At 45.5% G+C, this 27,671-nt stretch overlaps 1 protein-coding gene across 37 annotated transcripts in view; it reads right to left on the reverse strand.

The window, feature by feature from the left end:
- The window catches only part of SORBS1 (sorbin and SH3 domain containing 1), a 228,200-nt gene extending 224,056 nt beyond the window's left edge, over positions 1-4,144 (reverse strand). For all 37 annotated transcript variants that reach the window (XM_055346044.1, XM_055346043.1, XM_055346055.1 and 34 more), the window contains exon 1: positions 4,008-4,144. The gene's annotated coding sequence lies outside the window, so the exon portion shown is untranslated. The remainder of the gene's footprint in view (positions 1-4,007) is intronic.
- Between the last annotated feature and the right edge of the window lie 23,527 nt (positions 4,145-27,671).

Genomic DNA, 27,671 nt, shown 5'->3' on the forward strand with positions numbered 1-27,671 from the left:
AGAGAAGAGCAGGAGGAGAGAGAAAGAAATGTAGAGAGGAGGAAGCCATGGGAAAGCAAGAATGGCAAGACGGGGAGATACACAGACACGCATGCCTATCCATGTACAAAAAGAGGGAACGACTCAAGGAATCTACAGACACTTCCGAGGCATGAAAAAGATATCCAGCCAAAGGAAACTACATCATACAGGCCAGCTGTTGGCTTGGGCTATAGACTTCAAAGTATTATCACCTTTCATCCTTGCCTTTGAATGGTTACTGATCCGGTTAACCACTGTTCACAGCTCCTTAATTGCTCATTGAAACATTCCCAGGCTTTAGCTCTGTCCCAGGCCTGAAGCTCCCCGCAGGTGAGCTACAGCTCAGTGAATCAGCCACCTCCTGAATCAGCTACCTCCAAGCCTGCCCTTTGAAGAGAGGATGGGAAGCGGGGTCCCATAAAACATGCAAAATACCGATGACGGAGGAGAAAACACTGCTTGAGTTGAAAATAAATACCACAGAGAACTTTCTTTCGTTTTGCATTTACAAAACAAAAAAAACCTGGGACTTCAGCATAACTGGGTCCCACCTCAGCATTCTCCTGCATCACCAGCAGCACACCTGACTTCCGGCATGTTCAGGTTCCATGTACCCCAGTGGCTCCAAAGGCCTCAGCTCAGCTGACCCTAAAACAAAGCAGCCTCTCCCACACTCAGCGGTTGGAGGGTCAACGGGAGAGGTCTTAAGGAGACCCCACATCAGCCCTAGCCCTGACAGGCCTCTCGGTCCACCCACTCCATCCTCTAAGTCAAGCCTCTCCTCTCTTCCTTCACTCCAAGAGCTGCAGAAACCTGATTTCGCCGCTGGCAGAGCCCCATTTCAGCTCCATCCCTCCCTCCTACAAGTTTGGAGGCTGTGTTTTCCCCTTCTCCACCTGACCTGCCTCCAATCTCTCCCTTCCTCAGCCCCATTTCCTCCTCACTTTCTCTATCCCATTTTAGAATCTCATCAGAGGAGGAGGGAATAAGAGCTACATCTAGAACACAGGACCTAGAAACTCCCCACCTGGCCTCCTGCCCCAGCTGTGCATCTTGCTACCTGTGTGACTTTGGACAAATCACCAAGCTTCCCCAAACCCTCAAATTCCTCAGTGGGGGGAGGGGAATGTGAAACCTGGCAATCAGGGTTTTCTTCCAAGGCTCATACTCTAAATCCCTGAACATTCACCTGTATAATCATAAATAAAGCAGGGAGTTAAACATACACAGGAAGACAGAATGGATTCTAGAGGCTCCTTTTCCTTAGCATCCTGCCAATTCAAGTCTCCCCAGCCCACAGCAACTCAGAAGGTCTGTGTCTCTCACTCCAGGCCATTCTGGCTCTGAATTATGGACGTACAGTAAATCCTCATAAATCATACTAATCAAAGAAAAGGTACGTCTGAAGCCACCAGAAGCCCGAGTCCTGGAATACTTCTTTCATGCCATTGAGCAGTACTATGAATTTAACATCGTTTAACAAACAAAACAATCTTAAAATGCTCTTACAAACTGGACTTGTGAATCCAAGAACAGTAACGCTATCAGGAACCCTCTAGAGCCTTCCACCTTTTTTCCAACAAGCACACAGACCAGAGGGTGGAAGCCACTATCCCAAAGCAGGCTGGTGGCCCTGGCTCAAAGCCAGCTGTCCTATCTTTGGTCCAGAGCTCCTCCACCAAAGTTTTTTGGGACCATCCATTTCCTTTTACAGACACAGATTAAATCCCAAATGACTAGTGAGTGCCCTCTACAGCAAATCTATTTCCATGTCCAGGGAAGGGTCCAGAGCTAAGTTTGGATGACCAGACCAATGTGGCCTAATAAAAGCCTTCTTTCCTGAACGCTGCCTATTCATGCTCTGCAAAGAAAACCCCAGACTCCACTATCTATTTGGAACCCTATTTTAAGGAGGCTGAACAGTTCTTTGTTCTGCCAGTAAGAAGCATCTGCTCATCCCTTCCCAGAACTCCAACCTCACTACCTCCCCCACCCCCATTATTCCCAATCCCTTCAAAAAAGTTCACAGAAACTCTCCAACTAGCATGAAAGAGAACACGTAAAAGACAGGGCCAACAGGGGGTGGGGTCGAAGGGAAAATGACAATACCCTCCATATCTTTGCCCTATAGAGTAGAAAGCATTTCTTTTCGGTTGCATATTCCGTGAGGGGAAGTCAACAGAGACAACTCAACTCTGGGCCCTTCAGCTGAGAAATGAGCTCTCCACAACCCCAGAACTACCCCTTTGCTAACCGTCCACTCTAAAGTGCCCAGAGCAAAAGTGCCAACAGACCCACCCTTCTCTGCCATCCCCTCAGGCCAAGAGCCTGAGACAGCAGAGCTTGGCTGGCAAGGAGCTATTTAAGGCAGCATCAAGAGGGTGGGGCAGAAAATTGCTGGCAGCATCCTCTTCCTCCACCCCTCCCTCAAGCTCACACACACACACACACACGCACACACACACACGCACGCACGCACGCACGCCTCTCAGTGGGTAGACAGCCATCTATCTCACCTGTGTCTCTAAGGGCTGTAGATCTGGAGTCTTCAAATGTCCAGCATGTGCTTTTTGTCATTGAGGCTGCTGTTCCCATCTGCTGCCCACCCCACTTTTAAACCACCCCCTTCTCTTCAATCACCACCAAGCCGCCTTTCCAATCAAAATAAATAAACAAATAAATTGAATCTAAATGGAGGAACTTGAAAACCAAGGAGAATGGAGACAGACAAGCCATCCCTGGCCTTCGCTTATGAGAGGAAAAAGGATGCGAAGGTTTGGGGGTGGGGGGGGGGTGTCAGAGGCCTGACTGCCAGATAGGTTCCATGATATCTCTAAATGAACCTCCCTCCTATTGGCAGTGAAATCAATTCTGGCAATTTCAGCAGGTCGGCCCTGTGACAACAGGAGCATCCCAGCGCTCATTTTAAAACAAAAATCCAAAGGTTCAACCAGAACATGCTGGGCAAACCCAAGGTCTGGATAAAAGAAGCCACACTCAGTGGGATCCCTTCTGCTTTTATGTAGCAATGCAATAGCGTAATAAATTCTGTCTGCCCCAAGGAAGCACGCACGGGTGAATTTCAAAGCCATCTTACAGCAGCGGATACAGGGGAGATGCAGAATTCGACAGCACCTTCCCCCATGAAAGGGACACAATGACTTCAAGCCTCTCTCCCCCTCGATCTTGAACGGCGCTACCGCTCATCAAGGAAGCCGCGTCGGAAAGCAGCCAGGTGGGCGCCAGGGATGGCCGGGGAATTCGGGGAAAGGAGCTGCTTTTCCGTCCCTGTCGGTGGCGAGCTGCCTAGCAAGATGCCCGTCACTCCGGGGGATGGGGCGGCTTGGGCGGATGGGCACGGCGTCCCCGGACCCGCACACACCCGCGCTCCTTCAGGCGGGTCGTCGGCCAGACGGATCGTCCTGGCGCGCCTCCTGCCGCCCTCTCGTCCGGGGATGCCGATGAATGAACGCACCTGCGACGCCTGCATCCTGCCGCTCGCTCCCTCCTTCTTCCCCCGGCTGCTGCAGAGGAGCCCCTCCTCGGTAGTTTCACTTTACCGCGCAGACCTACCCGGGCTTTGCTGTCTCCTCCGCCCACCCGTGTTGCAGCCAGCCTGAAGCGGGCGGACGTAGTCTCCTAGCAGTGGCCATGATCGTACGAACCCCCACCCACCAAAAATAAAACAGAACCTGAATCCCGGGGACCCCCCGCACCCTGGGGAGCTTTCCTGGACAGACAGGGGGTCCACCCCGTAGGAAGGAAGGTTCGGCCGAGGGGAGCCACGGTTTTCCCCGTGACCGCGGAGGATGCTCTGGGGGAGGGCGTCCCCCAAGTCCTCCCGACAGCTGGCCCTTTAAACGCGCCTCCTCCGAGCGCGGAACAAAGGCGCCGCCCGCGGGGGCCGGGCCGCCGCACGCCCCCGGCGCCGTGGCCGCCGATCGGGCGAGCGCGGGCGGGCGGGCGGGCGGCCGGCGCGGGCTTACCTTGCGGGTCTCCGGGCGGGCGGGCGGCGCGCGTCCTGCCCCACTCGCACTACACGCCGCAGTTGGCCCCGCTCTGTTTTTCTGGGACTCGGCGCTGACTTCACCGACACTCCGCGGCCGGCCAATGGGCTGCGGCGGCCGCCCCCTCATTAGCATGCGTCTGGAACCCTCCACTCCGGCGGCGCCCGGGCGGGGGGCGGGGCCGGGGGCGGGGCCGGGGGCGGGGCCGGGGGGCGGGGCCGGGGGGCGGGGCCGGGCCGGGCCGGCCGTGACAGGAAGGGGCGGGTGCGCCAGTGGGAGGCGGAGAAGCGCCGGGCAGCCCGGCCCCGCGGCCTTGGGAGCGGAGGGCGCGGGCCCGCGGATGCTCGGCGACTAGGCGCGCGCGGCCTCGGTGACTCTTCCTGTCCTGGCCCGCGGCCGGCGAGGCCCGAGGCTGGCCCCGCGAGCCCTCTGCTCCTTGCGAGGGCTCCGCCGCGGACAGCTGGGAGGGAACCCAGGGCATAAAGACAACAGCCAACCCGTCTCGAGTGCATGTGTTACTGAACCCCTGTGCCCAGTCTGCTCATCTGTAAAATGGTCTAACAGTAGGATGCAGTGAGGATGAACACACTTAACCTACGTCAAGCATTTAGATCAGTGCCTGGCCGTAGATGTTTGCTACTGTCATGATTACACTCTGTACCAGTGTCCTTAATGCTTCCTGGATGTTTTCTCATTTGGTCCTCAGAGCTTTATTGAAAAGGCACTGTCACTAATCTATTTTCTTTTCTTTTCTTTTTTTTTTTTTTTAAGATTTCTTACGTATTTATTCATGAGAGACACAGAGAGGCAGAGACATGGACAGAGGGAGAAGCAGGCTCCTTGCGGGGAGCCTGATGCAGGACTCGATCCCGCGACTCCGGGATAACGACGTGAGCCAAAGGCAGATGCTCAACCACTGAGACACCCAGACACACACGCACCCATTTTCAAGTGGAAAAACCGTTGAGGTTTATATGGCTTGCTCAAGATTACAGAGAAAGCAACGCAATTGGGATTTGAACCCAGGCGCAGAGATTTCATTCAGGCAACACACTTTTAGGGACTCCATGACAGGCATGTGATAGGCCCTGGGGCTACAGCAAAAATCAGTGAAGTTTCCCTTCATGAGGCTTCCATTTTAGTAATGGAGACAGACAAGTGAAAAAATAAAATCACTACGATGTGAAACTGAGTGAATAGAATAAGAGAAGGTAATATGCAAGGAAGAGAAGCGTCCTTTGTTAGGCTGAATTCAGAGCTAACTGCTGGACACCCTGACCTCCTCCAATACCCCCTCAGTGTTACAGAAAAGGAATCAGAGAGGGGAAGTTGCTTGCCCAAGGTCTCAGGGCCGCAAGCAGCCACGCCTAGCTTCTAGCATCCCTGAGACATCCCCCAAGATAGAGCAGTCATCCCTTGGGCTGAACAAAACTGACTTTTGTCAGCTGCCATTGAGAAGAATCTTCAGCCAAAGCACATTCCCAGTTAACAAGCTGTATGTGGGGAGGTAAAGACAGGCCTTAATGACTGCATGGGCTGATAGGAAACACATCTGCTAAGGTTCTTAGATGTCAAGGAATGGTGACAAGTTTTTGCTGAGCATTGGCTGTCCTCTTCTGTGTAAAGAAAAAAAAAGTTAGAACACTCAGAGCCACCTGCGAGCTTATTGTACAGCTGAGGAGACAAGACGCCACCAGGAAACCACTCAGTCTAGGGAGCTCCCAGCCCATGTCTCCGTCCACTTTCACCTTGTCCTGCTGCTTTGCAAAGAAGACTAGATTAGGAATCAGTCTTCCCAGGCTCTACGATTGGCTTACTGCACGATCCAGACAAGGCAGTTCCTTCTGGGCCTGTAAAGTAATAACATGACTTTTAATCAAGCACATCTAGTCTGCTAGGCACTATTCTATACTTGCACTGAGAGCTTTACATGCATTAGTTCACACCACACAACAACCCTGGGGATGGAGTCCAATTGTTATCCTGAGGTTATCCACAGAAGAGGAAAATAATAGGTAGAGAAACTAAGTAAGTTGCCTAGCTCACAAATTCAGGGCAATGCCATTCAGAATAGAAAAAAAAAATCAAAGCAATTCAAATGTCCAGTTTTAGTTGCATATGAATATGTATTCAGTACAACCATATGACAGATTACCACACAGCCACGAAAAGTGACCCTGACCCATAAAGGTGTACCGAATACCTTATTGGACAGGAAAGTAGATTGAAAGCTAGTTTAGTACTGCAATCCCATTAGAGTTCTATGGGATTGCAAGTAATTATTTTTTGCTCATCTCTGTTTTTTCATCATAAACATCTATCAAATTGTTTAATTAAAATAAAACAAAATAATTATAAAATGCAAAACTGGACTGGACCTCTGGAAATTCTATATATAGACAAGGCCATCGCTATAAGTGGGAAAGTGCCTTGAGGAATCTTAAGTGAAGTCTAAGTCTTTGAGTCATCCCTCAGATATCAAACTCTGCTGGTTCCAGCCTGTATGTTTTCAGATAAATGGAAAAATACTGGAAGGACAGGAGAAAGAGAAGAACAGAAAACAGAGAGAAAGAAAAATCCTACTATCTTTCAAGGCTCATTTCAAATGTCTCCTCCAAAAGTATTCAGAGTCACTGTCTAATAACATCTTAACACTGAAAGTCACCCAAGAAATCAGCAGGCATAATTGTGGCAATTCATTCTTGTCTCCAGTCATTCACTGACTCATCTGAGTCTGGGGCCCTGTGCTGCTGGGCTGGTGAGACCCAACTCCCTACCTCCCAAAGGTAACCCCTGAGGAAGCAGCAGCAGGGAAGGCCAGCTCCGTGGGTGTCCGATCTGTGCTGAGAAGGGTCCCGCTCTCGGTTTATTACCATCTTGAAATGCCTCACGTCAAGTGAGGGGCCTCACATTTTTATTTTGTGCTGTGTCTTGTAAATTCTGGGGCCTGTCCTGGGAAGGAGAAACACCAAGCCGTTCTCAGTGTATCAGTAACCAAGCCTGGAGCTCAGGGCTTTCCGTTCTCGTCCCATCTCTCTCTCTTTTTTTAAAGATTTTGTTTATTCATTCATGAGAGACACACACAGAGAGAGAAGCAGAGACACAGGCAGAGGGAGAAGCAGGCTCCCCACAGGGAACCCGATGTGGGACTTGATCCCAGGACTCCAGGATCACACCCTGAAGCAAAGGCAGATGCTCAACCGCTGAACCACCCAGGCACCCCATCTCATCCCATATCTTAATATCACATGCTCATTCCTGGTTCCCAGGGAAAGTGACCATTCTTGCCTTCCAGTCCTACAGTCCTTCACTTATTCCTTTCTCATGGAATTTACCATATTTGGCATGAACTCACGTACATATGTGTATAGTCCTATTCTTCATCCTCTCTACCTACCAGATTGTAAATTCCATGAGGTCCTGGCTTGTGTCTGCTCATCTCCAACAGTGCTTAGCACTGTGCTTTACATACTGTTAAAAATGTGTTTATGGGATCCCTGGGTGGCGCAGTGGTTTGGCGCCTGCCTTTGGCCCAGGGCGCGATCCTGGAGACCCGGGATCGAGTCCCACGTCGGGCTCCCGGTGCATGGAGCCTGCTTCTCCCTCTGCCTGTATCTCTGCCTCTCTCTCTGTGTGTGTGTGTGACTATCATAAATAAATTTTAAAAAAATGTGTTTAAACTTAATTTAATCTTATTAGTAACTCCTCGTTTTCTCTTCATGTGCATCAGATTATTCCCAGCAGTCCTTCCGCTGCTGGAGAGAAATAAGAGTATCAGGTGGGAGAGTTGAGCACACAAACTGGCATCATAAACATGCTGTAGGAAGCATCCCCCAAGCAGGCCGTAACTGTGAGGAATTAGGGGAAGAGAGAGAATTTTGCAGAGGAAATGCCAGAGTTGTCAGCCTTTCCTCCATCTTTAGGGTCACACAGACTGCAGGAGAGGGAAGTAAACAAGAGGATCTAGAGATGGCAGTGAGCATGAGCATGGTGGTTAAGCCTGTGGACGGAATCCTGGTTCCAACACCTAATATGGAATCTCATGTAAGCTCTTGGGTCCCTCGTCTGCAACGTGAGGAATACACAACCCTCCAAGGTTTACTTGTGAGCTGTAGATGAAAGCATGCATATAAAGTGCTTATACACTGCCTGACGCATAAGCACTCAGTAAGTGGATATTATTACTAATATTACTAGGAGGCCAAGTCATGAGAGATGCTTTCCTAAAATGTGTTGGCTTTGTTAACTTGTTTCCCCAGTTACCCAAAAGCTGAACCATAATCACTTTCAGAAATATCAGCTGGAGAAAGCCAGGATGGGGGAGAAGAAAATAGGCTAAGAGAAAGGGAATTATGTATCAAAGAGTTTAGCTGATATATCACTAACACTCTGGTGACCATTTGTACCTAGTTTCTTTTGTAACATCTTGAAGAAAGCGAAGCAAGTAGTGGAAAGAGCAAAACTTCCTTAAAGAACAGATTCTTGGGTTCCCTGGGTGGCACAGCGGTTTGGCACCTGCCTTTGGCCCAGGGCGCCATCCTGGAGACCCGGGATCGAATCCCACGTCAGGCTCCCGGTGCATGGAGCCTGCTTCTCCCTCTGCCTGTGTCTCTGCCTCTCTCTCTCTCTCTGTGTGACTATCATAAAAAAATAAATAAATAATTTTAAAAAAAGAACAGATTCTTGGGATACCTATGTGGCTCAGTGGTTGAGTGTCTGCCTTTGGCTCAGGTCGTGATACTGGGGTCCTGGGATCGAGTCCCACATCAGGAGGGAGGGAGCCTGCTTCTCCTGCCTATGTTTCTGCCTCTCTCTGTGTGTCTCTCATGAATAAATAAATAAAATATTTGAGAAAGAAGAAAAAGAAAGAAGAAAGAAAGAAAGAAAGAAAGAAAGAAAGAAAGAAAGAAAGAAAGAAAGAAAGAAAAGAAAGATTCTCTTATTTCTTGCTGGTTAATTACTAAGAAAAAGTGAGTTTTCACTCTCATGCCTAAGGGCACAGAACTGACTTGAAGATAGGGGAAGGCCAGACCCAAGAATTCCACATTCTTTGGAGGTCAGGACTGGCAGATACTGCCTTAGGGAAGTTTGATGAAATGGGTGGAGGTTGGTCAGAAGTCTATGGGACCAGAAATGAGAGGAGCCATGGTGATGACTTAGAAAGCAGCACTGAGATGAATATGAACCAGTAACCCCAAGAGTCTAGTGACAGACTTCCATTTATCAATCTAAAAACACTTGCTCTGGGGCACCTGGGTGGCTCATTAGGTTGAACATCCATGCAACTCTTGGTTTCAGCTCAGGTTGTGAGATGGAGCTCCACACTCAGCAGGTAGTCTACTTGAAGATTCAGCCCAGGGCATGATCCTGGAGTCCCAGGATCGAGTCCCACATCAGGCTCCCTGCATGGAGCCTGCTTCTCCTTAAAAAAAAAAAAAAAAAAAAAAAGAAAACGTGTACATAATAGAATTCTAATTCAATGCAATTGTATTTGACCAAGTACATATGGTTTGGTTTTGAGAATTTTTTTCTGCAATTAGTCAAAATAAGACATTTAAAATGTCAAACAATTGACCTGGGTGGACCTTTGAGAGAAATCAGAAGTACAGAAACACATGTCTGTCCACTGTCACTGAATTAATGGGAAGGCCTGACTAGGTCAGGAGTTTTGGAGGAGAAGAGGGGGCCATCTGACTGGGCAAGGGATTCATTGATTAGAATATGCTGGGTTTACTTTAGAAGTTCTACTACTCTAAAGTAATTTAGGCAATGAAGTATTTCCTTGAGGAAAGCACTTTTAAGGTTGGTGGATCCAGCTGCCAACTCTGAGACAGGCATTCTGACTGAGGCTGGAGAGAGAAACAGAGGAAGCCAAGAAGGAGGAACAAGGAGGGAGGAGGAAAAAGAGGGTGGTTCAAGGAAAGCAAGAGAAAGTGAGAGCGATGGCAAGTAAGACGAAGAGAGATCATTGAATGTCCTGAGGCCAAAAAAAAAAAAATACACAATTTCAGAAACAGGGCAACTAGCCTCACTAAACTGCTATAACCTTAACAAGGTTAAAAAATCAACAACAATGGTGTTAAGGGAATAACTGACATTCTGGAAGCTGTTGGAAGCTTGTCAGAGGTGATTGGGAGAGTTCACTGAAGGAACTCATTACATAGGGCCAAATTGAGTCACATGGATGCCCTGGGAAGGTTAATAACTCTTTGTCAGCATTTATCAAGGGAAGATGCCAAGTGCTGTGTGGGGAAAGGGCAGGAGGAAAGATGGCGGGTGTGCCCACCAGGTATCAGCCCCTTCTCCATGACCTCAGCAAATCTCTTCTGCCCCCAAACTTGTTTGCCCTGTCTCCTAAACCTGGGTCACCTCAACCCACTTTTGTGAATAGCAGTTTAGTGACCACCTCTACTCATCGTGCCATTCCCTTAGGGATCTTACCATCTGCTTCTCCATCAGGCAGAACCAAGCAATTCACCCAGGCATACAACAGTTCTTTGTGACAAGAAGTCTCAGAAAGTCATCTATTTCCAGGGATATCTGGAGCCCTCTTCAAATTGGCTATCTCAGCAGTGCTTATGTGGCCTACCTGCTTATCTGGCCCTGTAAGAAGGAGATAATCTGAAAGAATTGTGTTCTACAGCCAAGGGATTGAAGGTAACTGTACTTTATACAAGAGAGAAGTGGACAGATAAAACGATCTCCTCCCTTAGGCGGAAAGAACCAAGGACTCCTTCATTTGACCCTGATTAGAAGTAGAGCAGAACCAGAAAGCATGCTAAAATGAGGTTCCCAAAATCTGTTACAACCCAAGCTGCCACCTTCAAAGAAGGAAGTTATTATTCCTGGTGAACCCTCCAATGAGAAAATAGTAAGGACCCCTGGGAGGTCAGTGCCAGCCCCATTATTGAACTCAATGTGACCCTAAGACAAGGCTCAATGGAGTTAAACAATGTGATACCACCAGTTGGTATTCAGACTGCTGGGATAAGCTGCTCCACTCTTTGGTTCCAGAGTATTCTATATTTGGATGAGAGCTTCTAATCCCCAGGTGATTCCTTGAGAGTGGGGAGCTGAGCCATCAGGTAGCCCTGGCATTGTGGGAAGAGGACTCTCAAATCATTCAGTTAACCAATATCATGTGCCTACTGTGTTCCAGTCCCTCTACTCAGTGCTGAAAAACCAGAGAATAATCCTCAAGACGCTACAAGCTACTGGGAGAGACCAATAAATACACAGGCAATTACTAGACAGTGTTCTAGAAAATTTTTAAATTAAAAAAAATTTACAAGACAGTATTCTAGAAAATTTTTTAAAAATTGAGATGTAGACACTTGACGGGATGAGCACTGGGTGTTATTCTGTATGTTGGTAAATTGAACACCAATAAAAATTAATTTATAAAAAAAAAAATTGAGATGTACTCCATATAGCAGAGCATTTATCTTTTTAAAGTATATGACCCAGGGCAGCCCTAGTGGCTCAGTGGTTTGGTGCCGCCTTCAGTCCAGGGCATGATCCTGGAGACCCGGGATCAAAGTCCCATGTCGGGCTTCCTGCATGGAGCCTGCTTCTCCTTCTGCCTGTGTCTCTGCCTCTCTCTCTCTTTGCCTCTCATGAGTAAATAAATAAAATCTTTAAAAATAAAAAAATAAAGTATATGATCCAGTGTTTTTTTTTTTTTAGCATATTCGTAAGGTTGTACAACCATTACCATAATCAAATCCCAGAACATTTTCATCACCACAAGGAGAAACCCTATACCTACCAGCAATCACCCCCCTACTGCCCAGGCCATCCCCATTTCTCTCTCCCCTCCGTCCCTGGCAACCACTAATCTGCTTTCTATCTCTATAGATTGCCTGTCATAGACATCTCATACACATGGAATCATAGAATATATGGTCTTTTGTGTCTGGCTCCTTTCACTTAGCATCATGTTTTTGTTTTTGTTTTTGTTTTAAGATTTTGTTTATTTATTCATGAGAGACACAGAGAGAGGCAGAAATATAGGCAGAGGGAGAAGCAGGCTCCCTACAGGGAGCCTGATGCAGGACTCAATTCCAGGACCCTGGGATCACGCCCTGAGCCGAAGGCAGACGCTCAACCACTGAGCCACCCAGGTGCCCCTAGTTATCATATTTTCACGGTTCATCCTTTCTATAGCCGGTATCAGCACTTTGTTGCTTTTTACAACTGAATAACATTCCACTGCGTGTATTATCATAATTTGTTTACCCCTTCATCAGTGGATAGACATTTATGTTGTTTCCACTTTTTGTTTATTATGAATAATGTCGTAATGAAGATTTTTGTGTGGGCCTATGTTTTCAGTTTTCTCAGGCATATACCTAGAAGTGGAATTGCTGGGCCATATGGGAACTTTTTGAGGAACTGCTGGACTAACTTGTATTAAGTTTTTGCTATTTTAACTGGCAGAGGCCAATACACCTTGCTGAGTGAAAGGCATGGACCACTTTACTTAGTTGTGTGTGTATTACTGCTTTACATATTTCTATAAGATTTTCCTGAGGGTACAGATACTACTAATCATTTCGGACAATGTTGAAAATACAGAAAAGCTTAAAAGAAAAAAAAAATGAAAATCATCCATATCCCTACTGCCTGAAGCTACCACTGTTCCCACTTGGCTTTTTTCCTTTTAAACTTTTTCTTTTTTCCTCTGTATGCTTTTTAAAGAAGCAGTGTCATGTCGTATGTTCAGTTTAATATATTCTATATTTTGTATTTTATATTCTCCTCTCTCTGGTCATCATATTATAAGTAGCTCAGCGTTCATTGGTTTATAAACTAGTCTTCAAATTTATTTTGTGTTTTCCTTTTTAAAATGTTATTTTTATTTTTCTTACCTTTGAAGGGGGTGCAGAGGTGACAGAGAGAGAAAGAGAGAAGCATTTGAGGAGTGAAATGTCAAGGAGGATACACGAGCGGAAAAGAAAAAAGAGCAGACAAGACCCTTGTTTGCTTTCTTATAGCTCCATATTTTATCCTGTCTGGTTGCAGAGAAAAATTGAAGGCGCCGCTGCCTTTGTAGCCTCACACCAGCTCTCCAGCCTCTTTCTCTGGTGGGGGAGCCTACAGCGGCTGCTGTGTTGGGTGTGCTGCCCCCGAGGCTGAGCCAGAGCTGGCTTCTGCAGCCTGTAATTCAAGATGGCCAATTCGCAATCCTAGCAAAATCAATCTATTGGAAACTAATGAGGCACAAATAGTTCATGCACTTTGAGGCTGATCTGCCAAATGAGATAAACAGGGCTCAATCAGCAGGGAAAAATCAATGATGCAAAAATGCATTTCAACCTACTGTCATTTCCCCCCTGGGATGCTCACGACATCACATTCTATTGTTTTGATGCTTCTGTGGCAATTCTTGTCTAAGCTTCTGTAGGCCAGGCCAGGAGAACTCCCTCACCCAGGGTTTCATGCACCCAGGGCTTGATAAATGCCAAGATCTGGTGGCTATGACAGAGAGGTCTGGGCAGCCAACATGTGAGAAATGAGGACTTTTAGTTTTGTAAGCAAACACTAACCTGTGTTTCTAAACCACCCCTTCTAACAGGTGATGTAATTAGCAGGGAACATAATTATGAACTTTCCAGGAGAGCAAATCACAAAAGTATTGTGTTAGTAATTCACATTTATAAAACATAAAATATAGAGTGATGTTTTTAATTCCATCATTCTTTGTGCCACCAAGTTTATTTTTCCTTAAATATTCTACTGGTGAGATATGATCATTGTGAAAAATTTAGAAACTATTGATGAGCAAAAATTAAAAATGTAAATAATTTCTATTAAATTTTATGTATATCTTGCCAGATTTCTCTCCACATAGAATTCTTTAAAAAAAATACAATAAAACCAGGTAACACATATCTGTTCTATATAACCTACTTTAAAAAAATTGTGATATGTTGGAATTGCTTATTCTAAGAAGGCCTTCTCCACAGTTGCTTGGGAAGGCCAGGCCCCCAGTGTTGCCCTGTTTGTTTGGAAGCCCATTTAGTCCTTGGAAGGACTGGCTGGAATGGTTGAGGTCAGGGAAGTGGGGAAGGACATAGGTCACATGAAGTCTGATCCCAGACCAGGGGTGTCCTGCAGGAACAGGGTTCCAGACAAGGAGAGTCCAACAGGCCTCACCAGTCAGCTTGCTCCAAGGCAACCATTAGAGCTAAACAATGGCCCATTTCTCCTGCAGGGTCAGCAGGTAAAACTCAAAGGCGGCCAAAAAACCAAGGGCACAGGTTAACACCCCAAACTCAGTCTGACCAAGGAATCTCAGGGGGAGGCCATTCTAGGGTTCCAGAGAACCTGTGGATAATCTGAAGTAGTTTAACTCTCTCCTTGAGAACAAGGGCTGGAGCAACATATGCCAGCTCCAGTGCCCGGCAGAGTGGAAATTCAGTATTTGCTAAGTAATAGAATGATAGTTCTACTTCCTCCTCCTCATGCTTCTGATCTTAGCTTAGATATTATCTCCTCTGGAGAACAGGTCACATTAAGAATGTCAGTCCAGACCAAGAGAGGGGCCTGAGAATCATCCCAGAGATCCTCGAGTATGAGATGTGTGAGAACAGAACTGAGGTCTAGGAATGGGAGTTTTAGGCATAAGGCTAGAGCTCAGTGGCCTTGAAAGCCAAGCTCATGATTTCCCAATTTTTTTAAAGATTTTATTTATTTATTCATGAAAGACAGACAGAGAGAGAGAGAGAGAGGCAGAGACATAGGCTGAGGGAGAAACAGGCTCCATGCAGGGAGCCCAATGTGGGACTCGATCCCAGAACTCCAGGTTCACAGCCTGACCCGAAAGCAGATGTTTAACCACTGAGCCATCCAGGCATCCCTGTGATTTTCAATTTTATCTAACAGCCAGTGAGGAGTCACCAAAAGTTTTTAAATAAGGGAGTGGTGAGACAGAGGTGGCATGGTGCCACCTATCTGGTGACAGCAGTGAGATGAATTAGTGCCAAGAAAGGTCAGAGACAGAACAACAGATGGGAAGTGACTGCAATAGTCCAGCTCTGAAGTAATAAGAACTAGAACTAGGGAGGTGACCATGGGAATGGAAAGAAAGAGACACTTCATTCATTGACTCATTCATTCATCAACAAGTATTTATTAATCACTGAGAGCCAGATACTGTACTAGATCTAGTCACCAAACTCATAAAGGAAGATATGGCAAGACTTGTCACCTGCTGGGATACAAGTGACTGTCTGCTACACAGAGAGCAACCGAAGATGATCCCCTAGATGATGAGGATCATCATGTTGCCGGTAAGAGAAACAGAGAAATCAGAAGACCTAACTTGGGCATCTGAGAAGTAAATTCTGAATTTAGGGGCACCTAGGTGGCTCAGTGGTTGAGCATCTGCCTTCAGCTCAGGGCATGATTCCTGGGTCCTGGGATCGAGTCCCACAATAGGCTCCCCTCAAGGAGCTTCCTTCTCCCTCTGCCTATGTCTCTGCCTCTCTCTGTCTCTCATGAATGTATAAATAAAATCGTTTAAAAAAAATCTGAATTTAGTTTGGTGATACAGTAGGACAGGAAGATGAAACAATCCAGTAGGCAAATAGAAATGTGGGATTTGAGCTGCAGAGGGTAGTGAAGGCCAGCTGGACACAGGGCTGCCTCTGTGAGGAGCAAGGCCACAAACCTGCAGGGATCACCATGATTTAGGAAGGTCTGAATCCCCCTACCTGAACTACATTCCAGGCTCTGAGTAGAGAAAGAACAGGATAGACCTGGTATAAACCTCCCACCTCCCTCCTGTCATTCCTGACACTACGGCCCCGCCACGTACCTTGAGATGAGTTTTCGGAAGTTGATTATTTAAATCCTCAAATCAGACTCCCATTTCACCTCTGGCTTGAATAGTGCTCCTCCCCCTCCGGGCTAGGAAAGGGTGTGCCGCAGCCAGATGGTAAACTGGGAGCAGAAATAAAATCTCTTCAGATGTAGCAAGTATATTTATATCCAATCCTATAATATCGCTGCAGGCATAATTATAGCCAATCCTCTAATTGCGATGCGGATATCAGACACCAAAAAACAACCAAATGTGCTGCAGAGTCCAGGGAGATAGGGCTATTGGGATGGGGGCTGCTGGGCCAGCTGCTGCCCTGTGAGATGAATGGATGAAAACAGGGCAGGGCGGTTTACAGATTACCAGGGGCTCTGCCTCCAGAGGTGGGAGGGGGTAATGATTCCAGAGGACATGCAGCTCATGTTCCTGTTTCAGTAATGCAGCATGTTTTTAGCCTTATTTCTTTTAAAAATATATATATATATATAATCAATGCTTATTCACTGTATAAGGTTAGGAAAATGAAAAATTATCCATAATCCACAATCCAAAACCAGCACTGTTTAACTTTTATATTTGTCATTGCAGCATTGTATTTTGAATGGATGTGTTTTGTATTAGACTGTAAATAATATGTTATGTCTTGTTTTTCTCAATATTGTGAGTGCTTTCCTTTATTATTAAGATATATTCCCAAGCATTATTTTAAAACTTCTTATTGTGACATATTCGTTCACATGATGGAATACTATACAGCAGTTAAAATGGATAACCTAGAACTTCACATATATGCAAATAGTTCTTTCTTTAGATTTTTTCTTTTATTTTTTTAAAGATTTTATTTATTTATTCATGAGAGACACAGAGAAAGAGAGGCAGAGACACAGGCAGAGGGAGAAACAGACTCCATGCAGGGACCCTGATGTGGGATTCGATCCCAGGTCTCCAGGATCACACCCTGGGCGGAAGGCAGGCACTAAACCACTGAGCCACCCAAGGATCCCCTTTATTTTCATTTTTAAAAGACTTTATTTATTTGACAGAGAGAGAGAGAGAGAGAGAGAGAGCAAGCATAAGCAGGGGGGAGTGGCAGACAGAGGGAAGGGGAGAAGTGGACTCCCCACTGAGTAGGGAGCCAGATGTGGAGCTCAGTCCCAAGACCCTGGTATCATGACCTGACCTGAAGGCAGATGCTTAACCGACCGAGCCACCCAGGTGCCCATATAAACAAATGATTCTTGATATAAGATTAATAAAAAGTAATATTCACAAATATAACTGTATATCATTTATGTTATATATTGTTAATGTAAAAGGTCCAGGAAAATAAAATAGAAGGAATTTTCTTTGGAGAGGGAGGTTAGAGGTTGAAATTAGGGACAGATGTAAAGAGGCTTTGGTTCTATAATTTGTAATTTCTTTGAAAAATGATCTAAAGAAAATATGTCAAAATCTTAAGACATTAAATCTATGTGGTGAATAAATGTGTGCTCGTTATAGTCTCTGTATTTTTCTGCATGTGTAGGATAGGTTATTACTTTTTGAGTTAACAGACTTTATTTTGTAGACCAGTTTAGGCTTACAAAAACTGAGCAGGAAGTATAGGGAGCTCTACACATTCTCAGCCCTCTCCCAACACGTACACAGGCGCCCCATTAGGAACACCTCGTCTGAGGTGGTGTCTTGGCTACCGTGGAACTGATATTGGTACGTTACTATTAACTAAGTAAGGTCCAGGGGATCCCTGGGTGGCTCAGCGGTTGAGCGCCTGCCTTTTGCCCAGGGCGTGATCCTGGAGTCCCAGGATGGAATCCCACATCGAGCTCCTTGCACGGAGCCTGCTTCTTGCTTCTCCCTCTGCTTCTCTCTCTGTGTGTCTCTCATGAATAAGTAAATAAAAATCTTAAAACAACAACAACAACAACAACAAAAACTAAGGTCCATAGTTCACAGAAGGGGGCATTCTTTGTGTTGTACGTTTTATAGGTTTTAACAAACGTATAATGACATGTATCCATCATTACTATATCATGCAGAGTAGTTTCGCTGCCCTAAAAATCTTGTGCTCCACCTACTCATTCCTCACCCCTCCCTCCCTCCACCCAACGGCCTGGCAACCACTGATCTTTCCCGCATAGTCCTGCCTTTTCTGAACGCCACAGAGTTGGAATCTCACAGTACGTATAGCCTTTGTAGATAGGGTTCTGAGAAAAAAAAAATTTTCAGGATAATTTACATTTATTTGCTGATGACTCCAACATACTTCAAATGTGGCAGAAGTTAGAGTCTGTCAGGTGAAGCCATTTCCTGCCAACAGCTAAAGGTGACTGATGAAGAGCAACCTGAGCATCATCTCCAAGCTGAGGCACCTGGTTCTGGTGTGTGAATCTGGTCCTTTCAGCGTGGGTAGGGGTCTCCAAGGAACTAGTCCTTATTCTCGTACTTGTGCTTGATGTGTTTCCATAGCTTCCCCTGGTTGATGTGTTGGTAGAGCAATGCTGAGGGCTGAGGGCGAAGGTGGAGGTCCTGAGAACAGCCTCGCAGTAAACAGCCACATGTTTCTCCAGAGAGAATTATTTTCAAATCAAATATGTAAAGCCAATCATAATGAAGAAAACAAAAACCATCAGGAATTTCACTATTTTAAGGTTCCTCTTAGCCAGGAACACCATGTATCTTTTTTTTTTTTAATGTAAATGGCATCATAGTATCCAAACAATATATTATGGAACCCATGTGATTCAGAATTCTTTTGAAAGCCTTCAGGAATGTTTCCTGGTATGGAATCTTCTATCAGTGAGTTAACCAATCCTTTACTGTTTTCATCTGTGCCAGGAAGCTTTTCTGCCCTTGTTAGCCCCTCAGACTAGAAAAGACCCTTGAAGTCTCTCCAGAGAATTAGGATAGTCAGCCTTCTAGATATATGTCACCTGGCAACATGCTTGACATTTCATTCTGAGTTCCCTGCAGTCAAAGACAACATTTACCAGTTTTCCTCCTCTCATTGCAAACATGGAGTCTAGCACATGGCAAGTACTTGGTGAACACGGGTTGAATGGATCTGAAATGCCCTTAATTGGATTATTTTAGGGTCTTCAAGGAAATTCCTAAACCATGGAGGGGGTGAATGTCTTCAAGAGCTTGTGTTGTTCACTAGGAACCTAAGAATGGGATCAGGGAGCCCTGTTTTGTACAGCAGATCAAGATGGGTGCCCTGAGGAATGGGGTGGCTGGGATTGGGTGGGAACAGAGGGCAGTGGGTGCGTCTGTCTACTGAGAGGCTCAGTGGATGGGGATGAGAACCAGCCCTGCCGCTCTGGAGCTCGACAGCAGGGAGTGACTGCAGTTTTGTGTAGGCAGAGGGAGCATTCAGGCTCCAACTTTTCTTCAGTTGGTCCAACCATACCAGTTGAGAACTTGGGTTCTGGTATGGGACTTCGGGTTCCAATCCCAACATAGCCACTTTTAGACTATTTGGTTCTAGACAATGGCGAAGTCTTGATGGTTTCAGCCTCCAAAAGGGCTGCAAGAGCACCACCTGGAAGAGCTGTTAGATGAGGTTATACAACCAAAGAACTAAGCAAACTGCCTGGTGCTTGGCAAGTGCTCAATAAATCAGAGGAATGACAACAACAGCTTAGCATCCGTTCTTTAAAAAAGCAAGGTCGGGATCCCTGGGTGGCGCAGCGGTTTAGCGCCTGTCTTTGGCCCAGGGCGCGATCCTAGAGACCCAGGATCAAATCCCACGTCAGGCTCCCAGTGCATGGAGCCTGCTTCTCCCTCTGCCTGTGTCTCTGCCTCTCTCTCTCTCTCTCTGTGACTATCATAAATAAATAAAAAAAAATAAAAAAAGCAAGGTGATCAGTCAGCAAGAGCATGAGACAGCCAAGCCAAAAGGCCAGCACACACTTTCCTCCTAGACAAGGCCCAGCACACTCCACAAGGCCAGGTGTGGTCTGGATTCAAGTGGGTGGGGTCCACAGGAGCAGGACATGGAAACCCCCATTAGATGACTCAAAATTTATTTGGGGGGCTCTGATGAGTTTTGAAAGCTACCTGCCAGTCTGTGCATTCCCTGTGTTTTATGTTTACTCTCAAGTGTAGCTATCTTTCAATGCTAAATCCAGCCTTTGCAGATATATTTTAAAATGGATGTATGGACTTTGGAGTCACCTGATTCTACTTCCCACTCAATGAGGGGATTTCTTTCTTTTTTTTTTTAAGATTTTATTTATTTATTCATGAGAGACACACAGAGAGAAAGAGAGGCAGAGACATAGGCAGAGGGAGAATCCGGCTCCATGCAGGGTGGGATTCAATCCTGTGACTGGGATCACAGCAGACCACAGACGCTCAACTGCCGAGCCACCCAGGCAACCCAATGAGGGGATTTCTATGCATAATATCCCTATATGTCCCTTGGAGATACTCTGGATTCCCCCTTTCTTTTTTTTAAGATTTGATTTATATTTATTCATGAGAAACACAGAGAGAAGGAGGCACAGACACAGGCAGAGGGAATAGCAGGCTCCACACAGGGAGCCCAATGTGGGACTTGATCCTCAGACTCCAGGATCACTCCCCAAGCCAAAGGCAGATGCTCAATCACTGAGTCATCCAGGTGTCATTGGATTCCCACTCTCTCCCAGTCATTTCCTTTTTTTTTTTTTTTAAGATTTTATTTGTTTATTCATGAGAAACACAGAGGGGGGCAGAGACACAGGCAGAGGGAAAAGCAGGCTCCACTCAGGGAGCCCACAAGGGACTCGATCCCCGGACTGGGATCACACCCTGAGCCAAAGGCAGATGCCCAACCGCTGAGCCACCCAGGCATCCCTCTCCGTCATCTTAATCTGCTCCTCCCTCTGCCTACGTCTCTGCCTCTCTCTCTGTGTCTCTCATGAATAAATAAATAAAACCTTTAAAAAAAAAAAAAAAAGAACTGATCTTAGATCTCTCCTCTTCCCACTATTGCCTTTGCCACACTCCCAGAGCCAGCCTCCTCTAGCCTTTGCCTAGAATACTAGCCCCAACTGACCTCCTTCTGCCCACACTTCCAACTCCCCAGTCTCTTCTCTCCCCGAAGCAGGGTATTTTTTTTTTATTTTTATTTTTATTTATTTATGATAGTCACAGAGAGAGAGGCAGAGACATAGGCAGAGGTAGAAGCAGGCTCCATGCACCGGGAGCCCGACGTGGGATTCGATCCCGGGTCTCCAGGATCGCGCCCTGGGCCAAAGGCAGGCGCCAAACCGCTCTGCCACCCAGGGATCCCTATTGTCTCTTTTCCCCACTAAAATGAATTCGCTAGGAGTGTAGTTAGTACGTTTGTCCTGTTGCCTTTCATACTCTAATCCACAGAACAGAGATGGCACATTGTGAATCCTCCACAAAAATTTGTATCAATGGATGAGTGAATGATGGGAATTGGTTTGGACACCTTCAGCAATGGGGATCTTCTACAGCATAAAGCAGCTCATCCCACTTCCAGGAAACCTTAATAGAAAGCCTGTCCCAGTGCTCGCTTTGGCAGCATATATACTAAGATAGAAAGCCTGTCCCAAGACCGAACTGTAATCTGCTTCTTTGTCACACCAACTGGTCTCCTCTCTGGGACAAGTCAGGAAACCATGGCCTCTGTCCCGTCAGTCCCTTAAATGTCCAATATCCCACCCTTCTCACTTCCGGATTAATCAACCAGCTCTTCCAAAAGTTCCTCCTATGACATGGATTTTTAGAGTGTTGGCATCCATAATTTTACTGCTCTGAGAAAATTCTTCTTACCTAGCTACACAATGCATAGCTATCTGTCCCATACTGTGCCGAATACACCCAGTCTTGGAAGGTAAATTGGGTCAAGCCAGATAAGAATCTGAGCTAAACCAAAGCTTACCTAGCCAGAGTCAGCAGACCCAGGTTTGAATCCTTATTGTTAAATCACTGATCTGGAGTGAAATACTTAGTTTCTCTGACCCCAATTTCTTTATCTGTACAATGGGAAGAATAAAAGCACTTAAGTAACAGGGCGGGTATAAGGGTGAATGAACTAAGACAACATATATAAACCACTGAGCAGAGTACCACGCCTGGGAGCTTCCCCAGATTTTACCTCTGATCTGATGATAGCTCTCCTTTTTTCTGGTCACATCCTCCTGCTAACCCAGCTCCATCTCAGACACCTCTGCATCCCTTAAGTCATGATGAGGCTTCCAGGTGCTGCATCCAGATGTTTTTCTGGTTATTATTTCTCCTGTTTTCTCCTCACTTTCCACCTCTGGATTCTACTTCTCCTACTCCTTGCTGCTCATGCATATCCACCACATATCCATCCTCCCTTTCCTCCTTACTTGCTCACTTAATTCTTTCTTGCTGTTTGTGTTCTCCCTTATCTTTCTTTTTTTTATTAATAAAGATTTTTATTTTATTTATTTGACCGAGAGAGCCAGAGAGCACAAGTGGGGGAAACAGCAGAGAGAGAGGGAGAAGCAGACCCCTCGCAGAGCAGGGAACCCGATGCAGGGCTCCATCCCAGGACCCTGGGATCATGGCTCAAGCCAAAGGCAGATGTTTAACTGAATGAGCCACCTAGGAGCCCTGCCCCCCTTATCTTTCTTTATGTCATGGAAACTCTAACCAGAAATTTCTCTCTCTCTTTTTTCCATTTTTTATTCTGCTTTCTACCTGGGCTCCAGAGAACCAAGAGGAAATGATCGACCTGGTGACAATGAAATCTGTACATGCTACCTCTCTCACCACATAGTCATCTTAAGCTACAGGCATTTTCTATCTGCTCCTTGCCACAGACTGAGTGGTAAAATCCAAGGTCGAACGAGGAGACAGCAGCTGTGAGGGCAGAGGAGAAATAGGAAGCTCTCCTTCCCCTGCCCCTATGCATGTGCTTCTGGTTGCTTTTCTTGCCCACTGCATTAGTACACAACTAATGTGATAGTTGTCTGATAGGGCAAGAAAAGCAGGCTGACTTTAATGGAAATACCTTTAGTATTTTCCCATTAATTATGAATTTTCCCCCTCGGCTTTGTGCTAAATAGCTTTTATCCAATGAGGAGAGTTCTCTTTTATATCTAGTTTGCTAAGCTTACATGATATGTCATTGTGGTTAGTAGGCTTGAGTTTCTAGATTGGAAGTAAAGCACTGAAAACCAGGAAAGCAGGGTAATAAGTAGGTTGGTTTGGGAGGTAGCCCAGGAATATCAGAAGAAAGAATTAAGGCCAAACAGGTAGGCTGGAGGATGATGCAGCATCCGGTCCTGAGGGACTGTCATGGTACCAATAGTATTCTTCATACTCTGCTCTCAGACCAGGTGTGATACTGTGATTCAAAGACTCTACTAGACCCTTGAGGGTAGCAATGACAAAACTTGGCTCTAGTTATAGTTCTCGTTTCTTCTTTTATTAATTTAAATAAGCAATTCTGGATTTTCAAGAAGCCGTTGGAGCTTCTCGAATTGGAGCACATAACTGAAACTTCATCCCTTTTCACGTGAAAGCTTTTTGGAGGTGGATTTGATCCTGGTTTTCCATTCCAATCAGTTGCTGTGAAAGCCACTTCTTGTTCTGGCTGTGGGCAGATCAAGCCTCTTCCCCCCCCCCCCCCGATGGAAATTCAGGAAGGAAACCAAATAATTCCCAACAGAGACAAGAGTTGACCACAGTACCATCCAAAATGGCTCTTAAAGATTTCAATCTTGCATGTGAGAATATTGGCAACTGAGGTTGGCTTGCTCACTCTGTATTGTCAGCTTGATAGAAATGTGGTTCTGCCATTTTGACAGGAAAATATTTTCTGATGGAGAAGAGGTTGCAGTCGAAACATTGCTGAGGTACACTTTAACAATGAAAAACTTTGGTAAAAGCATTTGTGACACACATCCAGAATAAAGTGCTAAACACTCAGATATTTCTCAATAAACCAACCTGCATGTACTGTGGAATTGGTGAAAGGAAAGGACATGCTAAGCAGAATTATACTGTGTGGCATCTATTGATAGTTATTCTACTCCTATTACATGGTGGCTTTGTGGTTTTTTGTTTCGTTTCTACCATGATTGACAGAAAATTTGTCAATCTGCTCCTGGATCACCAAGAGTTGATTGCGCTTGACTTCCTTAATTAGTTCCACTCTTAACTGACGAGGGGTGGGAGAGTAAGTGCTAAGTAACCCGTCATAAGGGGAAAATTCAAACCAACTGGTAATGTGTCAGACAGTTTTGGAATAGTCTCAGAAGGTGACAAGTAAATAAAATCTATGAGGAAAAGTTGAAGGAACTAACATACCTCAGCCTTAAAAAGAGAAAGTGACAGGCTAATATAGTGACTGTTTCTGGAACAGTAAACTAGATCATCGACACACTCCAAAAACACCTTCTGTGCTCAGTGGACAGTGGTGCCCTGGAAAAAGCAATAGCCTCAGCTTAGAAGGAGGCTCTGGTGACACTCCTGCCAAAGAGGGACTTTGGCAGTTTCCCTGTCTATCTCAGTTTCCAACTCTGTCAAATTAAAAACTTGGATCACTTTGGGGTTCCCAGCTAAGTGTTCCTTTAAGGTTTCCTAAAAGAAAAATGAGTATTTCAAACCACACAAAGGATATAGTACTTTTAAAGTATTACATAACAAGTGCATTTATTTAGTGATCAGAATCATTCAAACATGAAGCTCATCAGGAAAAAGAGGTACTTGGCAGTAACAGTTTGGGAACTACACTGTAAGACACCGTAGAGTAGAGACCCTGCTGGCTTTGTTTTAAAGACCTCTGCTGCCAGCACAGCACCTCCTTAAGTGCTCATTAAGTTTCCATCAAATGCAGATGCAGAGAGACCACCAATAACCTCCTGTGTACTCATCACTCAGTATCAAAATGATTCTTCTAGCTTTTCTCTGCTTCTACCCAAGTGACTTCTAAACCTCTTCACAGATTATTTGATGCAAGTTCCAGATACCATATAATTTTACCCACAAACATTTCAATGCGTCACTCTGAAAAGTAAGTATTTTGTAAATACGGTATCATCATGCCTAAAATAAATATCATCTAATATCAATTCAGTATTCAAATTTCCCTGATTGTGTCCTAGATATTTTTTAAAGGTTTGTTTAAGCTCTAAAGATTGCAAACTGGGTGAAATGTATATTAAGTTTTGTTTAAGGGACACCTGGGTGGCTCAGCAGTTGAGTATCTGCCTTTGGCTCAGGGCGTGATCCTGGGATCCTGGATTGAGTCCCACATCGGGTTCCCTGCATGGAGCCTGCTTCTCCCTCTACCTATGTTTCTGCCTCTGTCTCTCTCTCTCTCTCTCTCATGAATAAATAAGTAAATCTTTTTTTAAAAGTTTTGTTTAATCTAGAGTCACCCTACGTGAAACCCCCTACACATATATTCCTTGTGATTTACTTGTTGAAGGGACCAGATCCCTTGCCCTAGACTTTCCCAAATTCTGGATATTGCTGGTTGCTTTGTATAATTTTTTAAGGATTTTTTTTTTTTTTATTCACAAGATGCAGAGACAGAGAGAGAGAGAGGCAGAGACACAGGCAGAGGGAGAAGCAGGCTCCATGCAGGGAGCCCGAAGTGGGACTCGATCCCAGGTCTCCGGGATCACACCCTGGGCTGAAGGCAGTGCTAAGCTGCTGAGCCACCTGGGCTGCCCCTTGCCTTGTATATTTTATTATTTACCTTGTATTTCCTATAAACTGGTAGTTAGATCAAAAAACTTAATCTAGGGGCACCTGGGTGGCTCAGTTGCAAAATGTTGATATGCTAATTCATGTCTTAGCTTCATTTCTTCTTCATTTACTTCTATAAAGAAAAACTTTATATTTATATCCGGCATATTTCTATACAAAACTTCTCCTAATCAACTATTTTGTTATTCTGGCACACCGCTGGAGTAAGAACAGCAGAATAAATGCTATTTCTTTCCCTTTGTTTACTAGTTTCAAAATAATAGGCTGATTCCCTAGCATCTTTCAAGAGATGATAAATGAGAGGGTCTTTTTTTAAGCATTACTATGAACTCATGGGTTTAAACATATTTGAGGAGTTTGAGTTTGATGCAATTATAATCCTTATTGATTATCCCATCATTGACCAGTGGCATTGTGGAGCCTCCAATCTGCTCCTGAGTCCTGCAGACCAGCTCTGGTGGTGGTTGGTAGGTTCTTAGTTTCTGTAGACTCAACTTTAGAGATAATCTCTAATGTCCTCCTTACCACTGCCCTTGGACCAGGGAAATAGGAGCCCTTGTCCTTGGCCATATATATTAGATACATTGAGACACAAAGTATTTTTTCCTCTTTTCAGGTCTCATAGGAAAGTTTTCTGAAATGTAGGTGACTGATTGAATCAGGGAGGGGAGGGGTCATGTGTAGGCCCAACTGGTCCCCTCAGGCCAGAGGATGAGGGCTGAGGCTGCCAATGATTTGGCCAGGAGGGGTGAAGAGGAAGAATGGGAGACAAAATCATAGCCTCTGCCCAGGGAAATCAAAGAAAACATGCCTACCTCAATTTAAATTTGGCCCCTCAAATCAACCCAAATGGGTGTCTACTGAACTCATTCCTCTGTAACTACCTTCCTGCACATTCCCCTTTCCCCACTCCCTGTTCCTTGGCTGGGTTGCCATAGATTTGGGAGGCGCTTAGAACTGCCTGGCACTTTTGAATTGGAAAAGTAAGATGTGGAAGAGGGTATCTGCCTGCCCTAACTTTAATCAGTCTGTATCCTGGGATTGGATGCATCCAGCCATCCCCCAGGCTCCTGGGGCCAGCTTCTGTCCTCCCCAGCATGTCCATGAGAACTATGACTCAGGTGTCCAGATGGCAGGAACAACCCAGGGAGAACCTTGTTCCTTTAGTTTCCATATCTCAAAGAAGTGGAGTTGGCTATGGGGAGAGGGAAAAGCTTGATTGGAGCACAGGATGGAAGTGGGCATAGCTTAATTTATAGCTTTTACACTTTTAGGCATATGGTACATGGGGCAATATTTGCATTTTTACAAATGTTAGGCAGCACTGGTCCTTCTGGCTTGGACATTCCAAGTCAGTGTTTGGATGCTCTAAGGAAGGAGCTCTACACTCTATAGTTCAGTCTAGTCCCTTAACCCAGTTCTTCCTCTTCTGTTCCAAGGCATCATGAAAGCAGTCTGTCTTTGGCATTACTGAATTCTGAGCATGCTTAGAATTTGGATTGGGGCTGCTGCTTTTTGTTTAAAGTTGGTGGAAACCTGCAGTTTTGGAAGAGCATAGTGGCAGCAGCCTGAGGCATATTTTGGGCTCACCATAGTTCTGCCTTGTTTCAGAAGGGTTCTGATAACCAAGGGGGACCTCCTCAATGGTCACATCTGCATGACTCTGCCCCTTGGCCATAGCTCATTACTCTTGGTGCAGACACCTCAAGCAAACTCTCTCATCTGAGAACTTCAGATAGAGAGATGCAGAGGCCAAGCATTTCTGAAGCAGTCACATCAATGGCATGAGGTCCATGGCTGCTGGCTACTGAGCTGCCTGGAGTTGTCCTAATGTCTTCCTTGCCTCTATTTTTTTTTGTTCATCTCTTCCTCCAGATAGGTGACACACTCAACAGCCTTCAAAAAGATTATTTTTTATTAGTATGAGCTAATCTAAGTCAGTTTCTATTGCCTGCATGCACACATACATGTGCACACACATGCACGTGCACAAAACTCTTAATTAAAACCATTGTTAGGGGACACCTGGGTGGCTCAATGGTTAAGTATCTGGCTTTGGCCCAGGGCGTGATCCCGGAGACTTGGGACCAAGTCCCACATCGGGCTTCCTGCATGGA

This window comes from Nyctereutes procyonoides, unplaced genomic scaffold, assembly GCF_905146905.1.
Source record: "Nyctereutes procyonoides isolate TBG_1078 unplaced genomic scaffold, NYPRO_anot_genome, whole genome shotgun sequence".
Taxonomy (NCBI): Eukaryota; Metazoa; Chordata; class Mammalia; order Carnivora; family Canidae; genus Nyctereutes; species Nyctereutes procyonoides.